Here is a 13038-nt window from a genome sequence, read left to right as displayed (position 1 = left end):
AAAGAGCATTTAAGTGGTTTTATAACTATGTTTTGTGTGTTGCTATTTGAATTTAATTTTTGCTCATTTGTTGCGGAATGCAGCCACTTTCCGCAGCTAATTCAACTTTCCGCAACTGTTTTTGTTGATCTCTATATTACAGGGGTCATCAAGCAAAACGAGGCATGTGGGCAGTTCAGGAATGCTCTAGACATGGATCAGGTCCTATTGGTTTAGCCGGATTCATAAAGGAAAGCCGTGGTCAAACGGTGGTCAAACGAAGGATTCCTACGGCAACAGGTCTCTGTTTTTCAACACGTGAAGGGTCCGAGGCCGTTCCTAGATCCCTGGGTTCATTTTGACAGTTGTAGACTACCTCCACGATGCAAATCCAACAACGATCTTTTGATATATTGAATGATCTCGGCAACTATCATGCTAAACTCACGGATGCTGTCTTTTTATGTGTCCTCTGTTGAAGGTGTTTCATAAGAAAACAGTTATGTAATTTCCCTTATAAATAACGCATTTGCAAACGCATAGAGTTAGTTAGTTTTTGATGTCGTTTTGCTGTTAGTCATTGTACTGTGTTGTGAATTAGACCTATTGTTGTAACGAGAGGGTCCTTCCTCTGTTTTGAAATATAACAAGACTCTATTTTATATGACTATGTGAGCGTAATTCCAGACACACACATCATTGACGCGAGACGAAAGGATGCAAATGATTTTGGATGATACAGAGAATCGAGGGTAAGTGTAACTGCAGAAGGACAACCTCTGAACATATCGGTGACACAACTGGAAGTTTGGTAGCTTTTGCATCCATGGGATTGGTGGTCATGACGACGCAGCAGAGATCAAATGGAAGGCAAAAATAAACGACCCAAACCCAGGAAGGTCAATGATACAAAGGAGGATGTCCCAACCCAACACGAAGCAAAGAGTGTCATGTTCAAGAGTGAGTTGCCGACACAACTGATAGATTTCCAAATTTCCCCCACCATTTCTGGCAGGTACCCCAATTATTTTTTAATCGCAAGCTTGAAGGGGATAACATATGCTTGCACTGTAAGTTTGTCCTTCGGACGAATCTAACCTAGTAAGTTTAACGAGCCCTAAGAAGGAGAAGCTCATGTTCGTCATGGTGTCGAATCTGATGTCCTTTAATAGTTTAACGAGTTCGAAAGGTGTAACTCGGTATCTTTTTCATGTTTATAGAGTTTGAAAAAGACACATAAAAGAAAACTCCACATGGTCCCTTTTCGTACGTTTGTGTCTCTCGAGCCCGAAAAGGTAGAAAACAATACTTGAGAGAACCGCTTGACCATTTCAGTCAAGGAGTACCTTTTTCGCAAATAGTGCCTCCCAGCTCGAAGAAGGGGTAAATTTATACTTGGCACACGATGTTTTGCATTCATTAACGAGTTCGAAATGACAAGGGCTTGGCCATATTTTCACTTTTAAAGGGTCGGAAAAGAGCTGAAAGCAGACCCCCCATTTTATTTTTTTTGCGAGTCAAAGGGAAAAACACTCGACAATCTTTCCATATGAGTTTAACGACTCGAGAAAAGAGCTGAAACGTGACTTGTCATCATCGTCGAACATCCATCACCTGTCGCTGCACAAGTAAGGTAAATTGTATTATCGATTTCTTGAGGCAAAATAGGTCAACATGTTTACAAAAACCTGATAATTTCATGAAAAAATGAATAAATAAAAAGGGGAAAAGTAAATATATTTTACCATTTACCATTTTACCTTTGTTGTGAATACTTTTTACTCACTTTTGCCCTAATTGTTCTATAGCAGTTTGCGGGAGGTCAATCGACGAGCCACCAGTTCTAGGTAACAGCTAAAGCCCCGAGCTCCATTTTCATATCCTTTATTTTTGCTTTTAACCACTTTTTTTAGTTTTTTGAGGGGGTTTTTGAAAAACTTTTTCGCTCTTGGTCGGCACGATTTTCGGGCACGGAATCGTGCCGGCCGAGGGTGATTAACAAAGCCATCCGCGCTAATCAACACAACTATTTTTAAAACAGGCGCATCGACGCCGTGAATAGGGGAAAACCCTATTTTCTCAAAAAATGACCGTTTAAACTTAAATTTTATGGGCCAAGGATGATTGTTGACTCAAATTAATGGATTTTGCAAGAAAGAACCGCTAAAAATGGTGGACTGGAAAGAATGGGAACATGAAGATGTTGACACCCACGTAATGAATGACCCAAATTGCCTAGAATCTTTGAGGGCTTGCAGGGTCCTCAAATTCTTTCTTACGCCAGGGATGCGAGCCCAGCCAAAGTTGCTTCGGTACCTGATTAGTCTTTGGGACATTAATCGAGAGATTTTTGTCATTGGCGACCAGGAGCTAGAGTTGGAAACTTCAGATATATACTTCATCACTGGATTGTCCTACAAAGGGGAAACAATGAACTTGTATGGGTCACGACCGATTGGGGTAAGCATATATTCCTTGCTTGTCAAACACTACCCTGAGGCCTTGAAATCCAAGAGTGGGAAGATAGAAATTTCCAGTGTTCGGGATCTGACATTGAGGGTTCTTCTGTTGACTATCAACAGAGTGGCGGGGTCCTAGGTGGAACATGAGACTAACAAGTAGAAGTTCCTTTATGCTATTGACTGCACAGCTCCTATGATCTTCAACTAGGTAGAGGCCATGAAGATGAACATCAAGCGCCAGCTGTCCAAAGCCAAGGCGGGAAATCTGAAGCAATTTTGCTTCGAATCGTACTTGTGACCTTTTTCTTGAAATAAGTACCACTATCTAGTATTAGCTGATTTGAGTAGATCCTCCTATGCCACGCGATCTGCGGATGGCCGCTGGAGCCATTTGATTCCTAGGATCATTGGGGGTCAGCACATGTCATACAACCTGCATTCTTTTCATGGCTATGACGACAAAAGATTGTCGTGGAGATCCAGATATGCCCTTACCAGATGGAGAGGACTTCGATGACGAAGGTAAAAAATCGAAAATTATAATTTTGATATTTTTTAATTATCTTGGTATATGTGTGCTTATAGCATTTCTCTTGTTAATGCAGACGTTGGACCAGAACGGCCTACTGGGATGTCCCCAATAGCCAAGCACGTCCCCCGCCATATCGATGTTTCGCTCCTTATCAGGAGGGGAGCGACAACGAGGAGGAGATCGCGAGGAACCTTGAGGGGTTGACTCATGGTATCCCAGAGTATGTTCAGGTAGGAGACATTCCTCGTCAATAATAGAGACACATAGTGGGAGTCTCGAAGCGGATTCACCGATTGCTAACTCGTGTTGCACGAGTCGTATCATGCTACCATGATCACCATGCTGATTAGTTCCTAGGTCTAGCAATTACATATTTTTTGAGGCCTGCGTGCCAAGGATGAGGCCTGTGAGCCGTCGATGTTATTTAGATCTGGTAGAGTTCTAGAAAAACCTTCTATAGATGTTCAAGAGCAAGGTACCTCTAAGTAGGATTCTCTTAAAGTCAATAAAGGTTCTGAGGAATCATCTCTTCAAACCCAATCATTCAAAAAGAAAAAGAAAAAGAGTCAACCCCCACAACTCCTATAGTTGAGCAACCTGCATCTTCATCCACGCCTCCTTTCCCTGCAAGATTACAAATTGACAAAGGGGTGTAAAAACAAATCTTGTTGCCTGAATATGATTTTCTAGATGAATTGAAGAATGTCTGTATCAAGATTCCCTTGCTACAAGCCATTCGAGAGATTCCTATTCTAGCAAAAACAATAAAGGAGTTGAGTCTTAAAAGACTAGGAAGGAAATCAAGGGACACAAGAAGAATCCACCTGGCAGGAAAAATTGCAGATATCATGATGGGAAAAATTACCATCCAGAAGTATGTAGATCCAGTAGTCCAATTGTTAAGACACATATAAATGGGATAGAAATTCTGAACACTTTGGTTCACTTAGGGGCTGCTATCAACATTATGAGTAGACAGACTATGGAGCAACTTAAACTTCCTAATCTTCTTTTTACACCCACCTTACTGCAACTTGCAGATAGATCAATAATCAAATCAGACGGTGTACTAGAAGATATTTCAATCTCCTTAGATTCTTGGGAATATCCTGTAGATTTCATGATTTTGACTCCCAAGAGTAATTTAGGAGGACATCCACTCATCTTAGGAAGACCTTGGCTAGCTACAACTGATGCTTTCATTAGTTGTAGATCTGGAGACATGTACATTTCTGATGGTAGTTCAAAAAAGAAATTCAATCTGTATCCTCCAACAAAGGCAATTATAGAAGTAGGAGACAATGAATGGGTCGACGATGAAGATATTATACAACCTGTCTTTACTGTTTCTTAAATTAGTGAAGATAGTCAAATTTTGAACACATTAGAAAATTTTGAAACATCTTCAGAATATGACCACACACAATTTCAGTTTGATTCTGATATTGAATATCTATCATCAAGACAAATGTCTCTTTACTCTATGGAAGAGTTTGGTAGCTCTACCATTGAGATTTTTCCAGGAAAAACACTGAATATCAACAAAAATTTGGAAAAGTAACAACAGGAAGAGCTAACTAAAATCTTGCAAAAACATTCTACTGCATTTGCATGGGAGTATATTGATATGAAAGGTATTGATCCTAAGACTTGCATCCATCATATCTATATCGAAGAAAATAGTAGACCAATCAGACAAGCTCGGAGAAAGATGAATCCAAATCTTAGGGAGATAGTGAAAGAAAAGCTCCAAAAACTACTCAATGTAAATTTCATTTACCCAATTTTAGATAGCCGATGGGTTTCTCCTTTGGTTATAGTACCCAAAAAGAATGGTAAATGGAGGGTATTTATTGATTACCGGGAATTGAACAAAGCAAATTTGAAGGATCACTTTCCTTGCCCTTTATCGATCAAGTATTAGATACATTAGCAGACAAAAAGTACTTTTCATTTCTGGATGGTTTTAGTGGTTATAATCAAATTCAGGTAGCACCTGAAGATCAAGATAAGACCACATTTACCTGTCCATGGGGAACTTTTGCTTATCGAGTGCTTCCTTTTGGATTATGTAATGCACCCGCAACATTCCAAAGAGCAGTACTAGGAATTTTTTCTGATGTAATCCATGATTGTGTAGAGGTTTATATGGATGATTTTACAGTTTATGGTGATTCGTTTGAAGAGGCATTAGAAAATTTGGAAAAAGTTCTTGTAAGATGTAAAGAAACAAACCTTTCACTAAGCCATGAAAAATGTTTTATGATGTTTACTGAAGGTATTGTTTTGGGACATCATGTTTCAGGGGATGTGATTAAAGTTGATATATCAAAAGTTGAAGTCATCTCCAAGTTGCCTATTCCAAATTTTCAAAAAGATGTTAGAAGTTTTCTGGGATTTACTGGATATTATAGAAGATTTATAGAAAACTTCACCAAAATAGCATCTCCACTTTTCAAACTACTTACAAAAGACTGTGAATTCAAATGGGGTCCTGACTGCCAATCAACATTTGAAACTTTGAAAACAAGAATATCTGAAGCGCCTATCTTGAGAGGACCAAATTGGAAACTCCCTTTCCATATTTCTACAGATGCTTTAGATACAGCTCTAGGGGCTGTATTGGGATAGAAAGATTTAGTTCCTTATGCTATCTACTATACTAGTAAAAATTTAACTCCTACGGAGTTGAACTATACTGTGACTGAAAAAGAGTTCTTAGTTGTTGTTCATGCAATCATTAAGTTTAGACATTATATAACAGGCTATGAAACTTTTATTCATATTGATCATTCTGCAATTAGATATCTAATGAACATGCCCATTACTAATTGCAGAGTTACAAGGTGGCTCTTACTTTTACAGGAATTCAATATTACTGTGTTAGATAGACCAGGGAAACAAAACACAGTAGCTGATTTCTCGTCTAGGATTCATAATACTAAAGAAGATTCTCCTGTAGAGGACACGTTTCCTGATGAATATTTATTTGCAGTAACTACTAAGACTCCTTGGTATGCAGATATAGCTAACTATTTGGTTACAGGGAAACTACCTCCACATTTATTTCCTGGTGAAAGAAGAAAGATTATTCAGGAGAGTTCAAAATATTCATGGATTTCTAACGAATTGTTTAAAACAGGGCCAGACTTTATGATCAAAAGATGTGTTAGGGAAGATGAAATGCCTGATATTCTCAAAGAATGCCATGATGAACCATGTGGCGGACACTTTGCTGACAAAAGGACAGTCTATAAAATCCTCTCTTTAGGATATTATTGGCCATCCCTCTTCAAAGATGCAAAACAATATGTCAAAAGGTGTGACAGCTACCAAAGAGTAGGGAAACCTACCATTTCAAATGAAATGCCATTGCAGCCACAAGTACTCATCGAACCCTTTGAAAAATGGGCTTTAGATTTTATTGGACCTATTAACTCACCATCTAAACAAAGAAAGTATATATTGGTATGTACTGATTATGTCACTAAATGGGTAGAAGCCAAAGCATTATTTTCTGCTACTGAGCATGCAGTTGTTAGTTTTCTTTATGAGGATATTTTTATTCGCTTTGGTGTTCCAAAAGAAATTGTGACAGATCAGGGAGGATAATTCACATCCAAACTAGTGGAGACGCTGATGGAAGAGTACAAGGTCAAGCACAGAAAATCTACTCCTTACCATCCGCAAGCAAATGGTCAAGTGGAGTCTACAAACAAAGTTATTGAAGACATCGTTACCAAGACTGTTCATCTATACAGAAGAGATTGGGCAGAAAGGCTTCCTGAAGCCTTAGGCCTACAGAACTACATGGAGGAATACAATAGGACATTCTCCCTATGAACTTGTTTATGGGAGAGAAGTCCTACTCCCCATTGAGTTCCAAGTCAAAACTTTCAAGATGGCAGTTCAGTTGGGAATGGATCTATCAGAAGCCCAAAAGCATAGAATGGAGCAGTTAAATGAGCTAGATGAGATCAGATAAGAAGCAATCCTAAGAACTGATCTAGTTCAATATCAAAGAGCTAAGTGGCATGACAAATACATCAAGGAGAAAAAGTTTCAAGAAGGAGATTGGGTATTGCTATTTGATTCCAAGTTTAAAGATTTCAAAGGAAAATTTCAGACTCATTGGCTTGGGCCATATGAATTTGAAAAAATCTTTAGCAATGGAGCGGTAAGAATCAAAACCATTGATGAACATCAAACTCCTCTTATTGTGAATGGCCACAGATTAAAGATCTATCATAAGCCACTCTCAAAAGAGGAATTTGTCAAAATCTTTCAAGATAATTCTGCAATAAGGTTGGTGAAAAAGAATCCTTCTTCTCCACCAACCTAGTCTTTGTTCTTTTCTGTTTAAAAAAAAAAAAAAAAAAAATAAAAATAAATAAATAAATAAATAAAAAAAATTGTATAAGCCTGAAAACCAATCACTGATTGGCAGTCTTATACAGAAAATACAGGGTGAAAATCAGAAACTTCTGACGCCCTATATTTTCCAAAAAAAAAATCTTTCCTCATTGTATTCATAGTTTCATGTCATTTCACTTCACTCCATTTCATTTCATCATCTCATTTCACCAATAAAATTCCTTTCATGACCAGTTTTCCTATATCATTCACTCAGTCATTATTCATTTCCATCCATCTCCATTCAGTCATATGTTCACTGTGTCAGTTTCCGCAGCTGAATTCAATTTCCGCAGCTAGAAACTGATTCCGCAGCTAACACTCTGTTATTCAGCACTGACAGTCAGATGTTAGTCAAATGATGATGAGAACCAAGTGCATGTATGACAAAGGAAAATATTTTGAAGTTATAAAGCACCTAAAGCACTAACAGGAAGCAGCTAATCAAAGGTTAATGGACGAAAGTGGCAAAAATTCCAAGTTATGAGCAAGATTTATTTCAAATAGCATTTAAAAAAAAAGCACATTCTATATAGTTATGAAACCACGGCTCCATCATATGTAATTATTAGCATTGATAGCTTCCATAACCACTCCATGACCTTTACATGATTTCTCCTCGAACCTTGCATTAATTTTTAACGGCCTCATGATCCGCCTTTGAATTTAACTCGTGTTTATTTGTATGTTGGCATTCCACCTGATGCATCGAGTAATTATGAGGACGTAATCTATTTGATCCCGGCTCTGTCCTGCCACACATTCCGCAGCCATTTTGAGAACGTGCTCACGATTATTCTGCAGCCGTCTATCTCAAAAGCTAAGCTCACTCTATTCCCATACTATCTCATTTGTTATTTTCGGCCTGTTTACACTCCCGTGAACTCATTCTCATTACCCGTTCTCTGCTCTTTCGTTTACGATTACTGGTTTTTCTCCATAAGCCTTTGCCATTCCCCGCTAACACAGCCGTTTCACCTCCGTCAATCCATTATTCACCCAGACGTATTTTAAGGCAGGAGGTAGGAATGGGTCTTTTGCTAAGAGTAGAACTAGAAGGGCCCAAATTCACGGAGGGGTATCCCCAATTGAAAAACCTACTAAGGAAGGCACGGTGGCTACAGTTCATCCAGAAATTCAGAGGCTACAACAAAGAAGTTACGAAGACATTTGCGAGGTCTTTTAATGGCGTGGAAGTTGAGGTTGGAGACCTTAAATTTTCAGTTACAGAGGCATCTATCGCTATAGAAACGGAACTCCCATAGGAGGGGGAACAATGATTCAAAAACAAAAGCTTTGACGAGAGGGCCTGGAGGGTTATCCTACACAATCCAGGTATGGATATAACCATTTTCAAATGTGGAATCCCTGTCTCTGCTTTAGAAGAAAAGTGGGCCAGTCTATTATTGATAATCCAGAAGTTTATTACATGTGAGGGACGGTTCGGGTCCATGTATATGTACCACACCCGGTTGCTAATGAATTTTCTAGAAAATCAAACTATCAATTTACCTTACTTTTTATTGAATAGTCTGAAAAAATGTCCTTAACTGTCCAAAAGAATCTGGAGGACATAGAACCCCACCTGTACCATCATGACCTTGTGAAAATTTTGATTGAAAAATAGTTAAAGGAAAATAAGGACACGTGGGAACAGATTTTGGTTAGAAACTTCTTTCAAGATCCACCTGAAACACCCGAGAGCAACTCAGCAAGGAAAAGTAGGAGAAAGAAAACAAGTGTGAGAATTCAGGACACTCCTACTAACATAGCTAAAGAAACTAATAAGGAAGAAAAGCTGCTAGAAAGTAGGAAGGAAAGAACTAAGGATAGGAAGCAAAGAAAATTAAAGGGGAAAAGAAACATTGAAGCAGTCTATCAAACCCCAGAACCTTCCTCAGAAGAGGACCACCAAATACTTTCTGAAAGACTAGTTTATCTTCAGGAACAATCAGCTGCAGTAAATAGGAAAGGGAAAGAAAAACAGAGTGTGGAGAAAGAAGACATTAGCTCACAAAATTTAAGTAGGAGCTCCAGACTTAAAGGAAAACCGAGGAAAGTACAAACTAAAGGGACCCACTTCATTGATTTAGGAGGGGAAACACCGAAACAACCTCCAACAATCCCTCCTGGCCGTGGCCCACACCATACTCCTAGTCCTCAGCCAGATTTTGAGATTAGTCCTTCTCAGCCAGATCTTGAGATCAGTCCTTCTCAACCAGATTTTTGGGACAGCCCAAGGAAGACTACACCTGAGATAGATCCAACCCAGCAAGAAATGTATGATTATATTGAAGCGTTGGAGAAAACTTCCACAGATCAAGGCACGTCATCTGCCCAGCCTAATACGGCCCAGGAAGTTCTAATCCAATCACTAAAATAGGAAGTTTTTGAGCTAGAGGTCCTAAATAGACACATCAAAAGAGAAAATGAAACATTGGGAGAACACAGCAGGTTGGATAATATTATTCACGAAAACACCATGTTGCATCTTGCGTTGTGGTAGAAGAAAAATAGAAAATTGAAGAAAAAGAGCAGGAGGTTGAGCATAGCTCTCATCAACCTCAAATTCAAGTGCCTAATGAGGAAACCGAGGATGACAGTGGTCCCAAGAAAGAAGAAAAGATGGCTGGATGTGTTGGCAGAGGTCTCAGAACACATGAATTGAAAGGAGGATGGTCAAAGTTTTGGTTGCATGGGGACATGTAACACCTTCATAGTGGGGGTATGTTGAGCTCTAAAACTACATCTCTCCTTCACATTTTCCTAGACTTTTTCCCCTCACCAGTACCTCATAAGCTATCAAATATCATTGCATATTGATTCTAAAAGAGCATTTAATTGGTTTTCTAACTATGTTTTGTGTTTGCTATTTGAATTAGATTTTGCTCATTAGCTGCGGAATGTAGCCACTTTCCGTAGCTGATTCAACTTTCCGCAGCTGTTTTTGTTGATCTCTATATTACAGGTGTCATCAAGCAAAACGAGGCATGTGGGCAGTTCAGGAATGCTCTGGACATGGATCAGGTCCTATTGGTTTAGCCAGATTCATAAAGGAAAGCCGTGGTCAAATGGTGGTCAAATGAAGGAGTCCTACGGCAACAAGTCTCTGTTTTTCAACACGTGAAGGGTTCAAGGCCGTTCCTAGATCCCTGGGTTCATTTTGACAGTTGTAGACTACCTCCACGATGCAAATCCAACAACCATCTTTTGATAGATTGAATGATCTCGACAACCATCATGCTAAACTCACGAATGCTGTCTTTTTACGTGTCCTCTGTTGAAGGTGTTTCATCAGAAAACAATTATGTAATTTCCCTTATAAATAACGTCTTTGTAAACGCATAGAGTTAGTTTTTGATGTCGTTTTGTTGTTAGTCATTGTACTGTGCCGTGAATTGGACCTGCTGTTGTAACGAGAGGAGTTTTCCTCTGTTTTGCATTTAACAAGACTCTGTTTTATATGACTGTGTGAGCGTAATTCCAGACGATAGCGTGTTGACCAAGGCCGTGCAGAGGGCCCATGCACACTGAGGTTTTATTTTCTTTATCGCTGTATAGTTTTTATGTATTATTTCCCTATTTCCATTGTACATATTTCATAATTTGTTCATCTGTGTATATTTCATAAGATAGTTATGATGTTAACATTACAGTCCTGTACATGATTTTTCAAGCATTGTATATTGTTGCTAACACTGATCAGTGTGTGTTTCAGGATAGGCTAGGCCCGGGCATTTTCATACAATTTTTATGATAACTAGTGACATGAGATTAGCCTCTCTGCTGACTTTGCTTTTCTTAGCTTTTCAATTTCAGTTATGCTTTGATTTCAGTTTTATTCATTTGCTTTGTCAGTTAGTTTAGATATCAAATTCTTCATATCATTGACGTTATCTCTAGAGCCATAGCTTAGACTACTTGGCGAGCTATCGGACTATGAATGATGTGATTTGATTTTAGCTTTATTTTTGTGCAATTAGATATCAATTCCTCATATTATTGACGTTATCTCCAGGGCCATAGCTTAGATTACTTGGCGAGCTATCAGACTATAAATGAAGTGAATTGATTTTACTTTTATTAGTTTGCAATTTTTGATTTGTTTGAGTGCAGTAGCTTAACTCATTTTTCTTTCTGTATTTAGATAAGCAGCAGAGATAGTGATTTCATGATCAATAGTTCATTATTTGTTTGATTTGAATAGCAACACATTTAATTCTTGTTCAAGTATTAATTTCATCACTAGTATGTTTTAAGACCTTCTGAAGTGTTAAGTTCTGGAAATCATTATAGAGGACATAATTGCCTTAAAATCTATACCCAAACTTGCTTTCTAAAAGTATTCTTAAAAATAGGATTATCATTTGCATTAGGAGACAAACCAAGATAAAACCCCCAAAAACAAGATAAAATGATAAAAAGTAAGAAATAGGCTGTCTCGCACATATAGTGCGCCACACTTCATCAGTTTACGACTCCGGATTGATAATTAATGTATCAATTTAGGACATACTAAATTGACTAAACAAAAACCTCCCTTGAGGCACCCAGGGCAGATAGGCAGGTTGAAAACCTCTTTTGAGGCAGCCTGTGTGTCCCTAAAAAAAAAAGAGAAGAAGAAAAAAAACAAAAAGAAAAAAGAGAATACCATGACAGGGGACTACAACCTGTCCATTAATAAATTATGTGATTTTGCAGGTTTTGAAGACAGTGGAAAATGCAGAGCTACATGGGCAACATGCTTAAATTCCATTCCATTTCTACATCCATCCACTCCATACTAGTCATGTCTACTAGGTCCCTACCACTCTCATCCATCCTTGGGGCTCAAAAACCCATTTTTAGGCACTCTCTGGTTTGCTATAGGATGTCCTGTAACTGCTACAGGAAGATCCTGTAGCACTACAGGATGTCCTGGAATTCTATAGGGGAAGGAATCTGGTATAAAAAAATCATGCATGGCCTATCCTAGATTGGTTAGGGACTCTTCACTTGATCTAACCACTCACCCATCATCTATGCATCCCTGATTAAAGAAAAATCACCATCTCCCCATACCAACCCTAAGATCCATCTCATTCAAACAAGAGAGAAAATTTTCAGGAAAGGAAAAAAAAAAAAAAAAAAAAAAAAAACAGAGGACATGTCCTCCATTTCCACCATCCTCATCCTCACCCATCATCCTCCAACCCCAACACTACTTCCCAACACTCCACTGTAAAAAATACCCATGAAAAGGAAGAAAAGGGGGTTGCTACAGGATCTCCTGTAGCAAGCTATGCCACTATACCATAAACCTGAAACCTAGTTTTTCTTCCCATCAGGAGTGAGGAGATGATACCATCATCCATGGGCACCTTGCTCTTCCAAACAAGACTCCACAACAACAACAACAACAACACATGAGATATCAGTCATGCACCTGCACACATGAGCAGCAACAAACAATCAACTATACAAGAGAAAAAAGAATGTACATAGGAAAAAGACAAGGAAGTACTTCCCTGAGCAACAACACAGAAGTCCAACACTCCAACATGCACTAATCAAGCACTAGGTAGGCACAAGTATGGTAACTTCTAAGCTCCTCCATAGGTATGAAATAATGAAAAATGTGTACATGTCGAGGAAAGGTTTTTTTTATAAGCT

This window comes from Pinus tabuliformis, chromosome 9, assembly GCF_031772625.1.
Source record: "Pinus tabuliformis cultivar Carrire ecotype Pingquan chromosome 9, CPIR1, whole genome shotgun sequence".
Taxonomy (NCBI): domain Eukaryota; kingdom Viridiplantae; phylum Streptophyta; class Pinopsida; order Pinales; family Pinaceae; genus Pinus; species Pinus tabuliformis.
The sequence above is the reverse complement of the archived record's forward strand: the minus strand, read 5'-3'. Positions refer to the sequence as shown.